The 6,000-nt window shown below is 47.1% G+C and overlaps 1 protein-coding gene across 2 annotated transcripts in view; it reads right to left on the minus strand.

Moving 5' to 3' along the window:
• The window catches only part of GALNT13 (polypeptide N-acetylgalactosaminyltransferase 13), a 496,408-nt gene extending 491,426 nt beyond the window's left edge, over nt 1-4,982 (minus strand). Inside the window, exon 1 of one of the 2 annotated variants that reach the window (XM_036320816.1) lies at nt 4,714-4,982. The gene's annotated coding sequence lies outside the window, so the exon portion shown is untranslated. Of the gene's footprint in view, nt 1-4,586 lie in introns of both variants that reach the window. The other variant, XM_036320815.1, reaches the window with a different exon arrangement.
• Between the last annotated feature and the right edge of the window lie 1,018 nt (nt 4,983-6,000).

Genomic DNA, 6,000 nt, shown 5'->3' on the forward strand with positions numbered 1-6,000 from the left:
TAAGTACTTCTAAAAAAATACAAGTCTCAATTTTAATATAGACAGTCTGTTTAATGTCCTCACATAAAAAATATGATCACAAATATGTTTGTATCAATGATGGAAAATTCACTACTTTCCCTACATCCTTCTCCAAGTTATGTTAGGAGGACTAACAATTAATATGGAACAACTTTTAGAAACTGATATTTTGCATCTTGTTTTAGTTCTATTATACAGGTTGGATGATTATAGGTGGGTAAACATTAAGAAAGAAACTGATAGTTCATGAGGACTATACTAATTGTGTGGACATTTGAGTGAAGTTGGGCCCTTACAAAAGAGACTGATCTCCCTAATTTAACTTACATTTTAAATATTAGGCCCCAGCCAGCTTTTAATAATCTGTAATAGTAACTTTTAAAAATTAAGAATTTCAGCTTAAATAAATAGATTTCAAGATATACTAAGAAAATAAAATTGGGAAACTGATAGCTAAATATGAATTTTAGCTAATGCCTTTACAAGTGACATTAGGACACACATTAATTACACAAATGGCTTTAGCCACCTTTAATTATGTCTTGATAATCAAGCTGAAATCTATTAAATATTTTAGCATAAATATTTCTTCCCACATTGAACATACACATGGGACTAAATCTGAATCAAGAAGAAATTAGTATGAAATGAATAAGGTCTGTTTGATTTATATTTTGTTCCCAAAGATAATTTCTTATAATGCTCCAAGTGAATGATCAACTATAACTGAATTAATGTGTGTATTCATTTTCATAAATTTCTTTGAATTCTTTAAGTATTAAATTTAACAATGGAAAGCTAGGCTATTCGATAACATGTAGACTCATAATTAAATGGCAAAAGTCTAATCTGTTAAAATGATAAATGGTTTATCAAAGCAGAGAGTGTCAGAGCTGTAAATGTGATTTATGTGTTCAAACATATACTTAGTGTATATGTGTGGGGGGAGCAGTAATGTTAAGAAATGTCTTCTAATAAGTTGTCAGAGTCAATGTGAGCATATATAACTAATTATTGATTTGATATTTCACATGTATTTGTTTGATGACAAGAGTAGAAGGAAGGATTTAGAACAAGAGCCCAGTTAAATTTTTTAATAACTAGACCACTAGTGAATATGGTCACTCAGACTTCAAAGTAGTGATCCTGTTAGATCTTATTAATTTGTCTTCATGTTCCTACTGCTGACAGTGACACAAACCCAAGAAGGTGCTGTATTAAAACTCAGTCAAAATTTGTTTATTGCAATAGGTGCCACATGAGAATATGTTTAAGAAGTCAAATTAGTTAAAGAATAGAACTAAAAAACTGTTCATTTTCTTAAAGCACAATGAATACCTGTCACATTCATGTAATAGTGTTATTTATTTCACAGGTTAGGACCGTATTAATACCTTACTCTAAGTCATTTCCCTTAATTTTCTTGTTATTCAGAAATACCAATATTCTCTTTTGCCCAACCAGAAAGAAGAAAAATACTAATTTGCTTGTTCTCTCACCCTCTTCCTAAAATGACAAAGTTTTTAAAAGCTGCACAATCTCTATTACATGGTAATGTTCCTGTTACAACTACCACTTCTAAAAATCAAGTTGGCAGAATGAAAACATTTTATTCCACTCTGACGGAACTGTATAACCTAAAATTAATGCACATTAAATTTAAAAGTTAAATGTGCCTCAATATTCTTAGTGGTAAGAAATCAGAACATATCTCAACCAATATCAGAATTTCATCTTTATGTATTTGCTATTTTTAAATACAAAAAAATGGGGAGAGCATCAGGTGATGTATAAGTAATATTTTAAAACAACATTGCCTTGAGCATAATTTTGAACAATGCTCATGGCAAATCCCCAACTGTTTTAAGAGAGGACTAGCAAATCATCAGAAAAGTGATATTGAAGCCCATAGGTTCCTACTAGATCATGTATCAGGAGGCATTACATTTCCAAGTATTTTGGCAAATTCTTATATACATGTAGTATCACACCTCTCATATATATTCAAAGCAGTAAGGAAACCTATAAATTATTTAAGATAAGTAGTTCAGTTTGCAGATCAATTTATAGCCCCCAAATACCTTACCTTGATACATCTATTCTTTAAGAGAGAACTTTTCACTTGTTAAACACACACACAAAAGCATTCACCCACAAATGATGCCATGTCCTCATTTACTTTCAGGTAGGAAGGCTGAATAATGCCATCACCAGAGCCTCTATGTTCTGCAATGATTGTTAAAGAACATTGGCCAGCAAGACTTGCAAAGAGGGCAAATTCAAGCAGTGACTGAGCTAAAAAGGCACAGAGGACTCATGTTTCAACATCACTTCTAGTGGTCTTCTATTCCCATTCATCAAAGACTAAATGAAACACAAAAGGGGGGAAGGCAAAATGCAACTTCTTGTCCATAGGCTCATAAGCATAGCCGGTGACTTCAAAGCCTATAATTAGTTGCATACTAATCAGTCAACAAGGTTTTATTAAGCATTTACTAGTTTTCCCACATTGAACTAGGGTGTGCATATCTGAGTCACACCCAGTCCCATTCTGGACTCTGATATCCAGAATTAATGCACACCTGCAGTGCTGTACTTCCTTTGGGAAATCTTTCTTTCCTTCCTCCCCAAACCTGATCTGAGACACGGGGCCTTGTAAGCCCTGGAATGGGATGAGTACCACAGAAATGGTAAATTAAAAGCATTTTTTAAACCAACAAGAGCAGGTGAGGGAAATTCTCAATAGAGCTGAAAGAGAGCAGGAGCATAGGAAAAAGTGTGCAGTCCTGGTTTGTGGCAAGCTGTGGAGAAATGCACTTTTTATGTAAAGTCAACCTTCACCTATGAAAATTCTCCAAATCTACCCATAATATTAGGGTTCTAGTTCTGCAGGAGAGGGGGGAGTTTGTAGAGATCAGTGAAAAGGAAAGATTAGTAATGCAATGCAAAAAGTCCAAGATGAGGAAAGGAGAGGATGGGCAAAAAGGCAAGGAGAATGACCTAGGATGGGAGAGGTTCAAAGTCAGTCACCGACCTTACTTTTCAATATACTAAAGCCAGAAGGTTTCTTTAACACTAGAGGGCATGAGTGCAAACACACACACACACACACACACACACACACACACACACACACACGGAGTAGCAACCTTGAGCAAAGGCAGCCTTCATTATAAAGCCTAAGATTTGAGGCTTCAAGGAAACACTACATTTCAAGGATCAGCCAAGTGTCTTTAGCCCTACAAGTAAAATCTCTGGGCTGTGTTTCTGGGAGGAGTGACCACGATCTCTCCCAAGAAAACCGCTCAAGGATCCAGTGCTATGGCAGTATAAAGCAAGCATCTTCCCGCACCCCCCCCCCCCCGCACCCCACCCCAAGTGCTCCTTTCCTCCTCTAGTAACAGCTTTGCCTCCCGAAAGCTCCCACCCATTTGAGGCTAGTTTCCACTGGATCTCTAAGCTTCTGGGTTTGTCTGCCCACTGCCTGTAAAGGCTGGAGATGTAGGCTCTCCACCTAGAAATTCAACTGATTCTAGCCACGGAACCGGGCAAGGGGAGGGGCGCCCGCAGCGTTCGCTCTCCAAACCGGCAACCTCCGTGCGCTCAGTGGGCAGCAGCGCAGCACCCTTGAACCCTGGAAGGGAGGCTGTTCCTTGCGCCCTACATTCAGCCCAGCCCCTCGACTTCAGAGCTCCGTCAAGGGCAGGTTGCTTCCATCCCCCCACCCCCTCTAGCTCCCAGCAGGGGGGTCTCTGCACCTGAAGGTGCCCAGAAGGTGGATCAGGATGTGTTCCCCTGGCCAAGGCGCCTTGGGATCTGGGAGCTGATGTTCGGGAGGACGAGGCAGGGCAGATGAGAAAGGCAGAGATGGGCATCGAAAGGCAGAAAGTACGGCAACACGGAGAGACAAGCTGAAGAGACAGAATAACAGGCACACAGAGACATCCCAAGAAAGGCAGGGAGGTGAATGCGAGAGAAACAAGGAGACCCAGAGGGTTGCGGGAGCCAGAGAGAAAAAGAAACTGAGTTAGAGACAGAGAGAGAATGAAAGGCAGAGGGGCACTCAAAGAGACAAGCAAGGGGAGGCAGGAAAAGAGGAAGACACCGTCGAGGAAGACTCCCCAGATCCAGATTGTCCCGGGCAGCAGGAGGTGTGAAAGCACCCGCGCTCCGCGGCCCGCGGTCGCCCGCAGCTGGTGGGAGAAAGTTGCCGCGTGGAAAGTCTGAACCGCCCCTCCGCGGAGTGTCAGCACACGCGGAAGGTGGCCGGCGCCCCCAGCGCCGCGGGGAGCTGAGAAAGCGCAGAGGAGAGGGCGGGCAGCGGCACAAAGTTCGGCGCCTGGCGCCTGCCCGTCCACCCCCCGCACCTGCAGCGGCGGGAGACCGCGATCGGGGAGCTGGGAAAGCCGCCTCGCCCGGTCTGCCCGCGCCCCTGCCCCCGGACCGGCCGCTCCCCGCCACTCGCTGCAGGACTTTGCGGAGCCCCGCCGGGCACTCTGGCCGCTCAGAGGGGACTCGCCCCAGACCATTACAAGGAAGAGAGGGGGAGCGCGAGAGTCAGAGACCTGCGATGGTAGCCCGGGATCCCGCGAAGAGGCAACGGCGGTCCACGCACGGAATGCAGCCTCCGACCCAGCCGGGCAGACGCCGGCCACCTGCGCCGAGTGCCGGGCGCGCCGAGCCTGCGCTCACCTGGAACCCACGCCGGTCCCCGAGTGCCGCGCGCAGCCCGGTGCCCGCCGCTGCCTCGCTTCACGCTTCCCCGCGAGCAGAGCGAGCTGGCTCCGGTCTCGGCCAGCCCCGGAGAGGCGCCCTCATAGCGCGGCGGCGGGCGAGAGGGCTCCGTGAGCGCGGCGAGAGCCGGCGCGGAGGCCGAGGGGGCGCAGGGAACCGAGCGAGGGCTCCTAGCACATTGTCACCTCAGCAGAGCCGTCGCGACCGCCGCCTGGTCACTTCGCCCCCGGCCCCCGCCCCCCTCCCACCCCAGCCCGCTCGTTCCGAGCCCCTCCTCCTCGCGCGGTCCCTCCCCCTCCCGTAGCCCCAGCCAGGCGGCCTCTCACAGGGCTAGTATCATTTACGTAACCAGCACCCCCAGCCCTCCTCCTCCCTCCCCGCTCCCGCTCCTCCCCGGGCTGGGGCGGTGCGCGCTGAGCTCGCTCCAGCTGCTCCGGAGCCGCGGCTTCAGCGACGTGCACAAGTCCCGCGATACTTGGCAAGCACGGCCACCCAGAGCCACCCTGGGGTCCGTTCTCTCCCCCGCGAGCGCCCCGCGCCCCTGGCAGCCCACGGTGCAAAAGCCGGCTTGCACCCGCAGAGCCCCTTGCACCAGCGAGCCTCCTGCAAGGATGTTAAGGCGCCCGAGCCTGCCCCCTGGGAAAGCGTGGGCTACCGCACGCCAGTCGTCGGCTCTGCGGTGCAGAGATGCTGCGGGGAACTTGGAGTTTGGGGCGCTCTGAAGCAGAAAGGACGGAACACAGTTTGGCCTCTTATCCCTTACACTTCATCCACCCTGCTGGGTCCTAGTGTTCTGGTTGGTAAGAGAGCTGGGAAAGCAAAGCGCTTCCTTATGCTCTTAAATTTTTTTAGGAAGAGGCAAAGAGTGGATCTTTGAATTTCTTTTTGCCTGGAGGGTATGGGCTTAATATACATACGCACCCTGAAGTACCTGTAGGCTTGCATTTCAAAAGGAATGTTAATGGACAGTCATTTCGAAGTAAGGTTAACTTGGAGTGTAGAAAGGCCATGGTAGTAAATGAGTTAACATATAAATAAGGGCTTTAGAACAGTGCCTGGCACAAAGCACAGACTTAAGATTCCTTTAGTATTAGCATCTGAAGACTTGGGACCTATCCCCCTCTGCCACGCGGGAGGGACTCTTCTAGGAAATTGGGATTGCTGAATTCAAGTCCCTGCCTCATCATTTATTCACTGGTGACTTGGTTAGTTTTGGCCCTTTGCTTTCTTCCTTCTCAGTTTTCC

Source organism: Myotis myotis, unplaced genomic scaffold (genome assembly GCF_014108235.1).
Source record: "Myotis myotis isolate mMyoMyo1 unplaced genomic scaffold, mMyoMyo1.p scaffold_m19_p_8, whole genome shotgun sequence".
NCBI lineage: Eukaryota > Metazoa > Chordata > Mammalia > Chiroptera > Vespertilionidae > Myotis > Myotis myotis.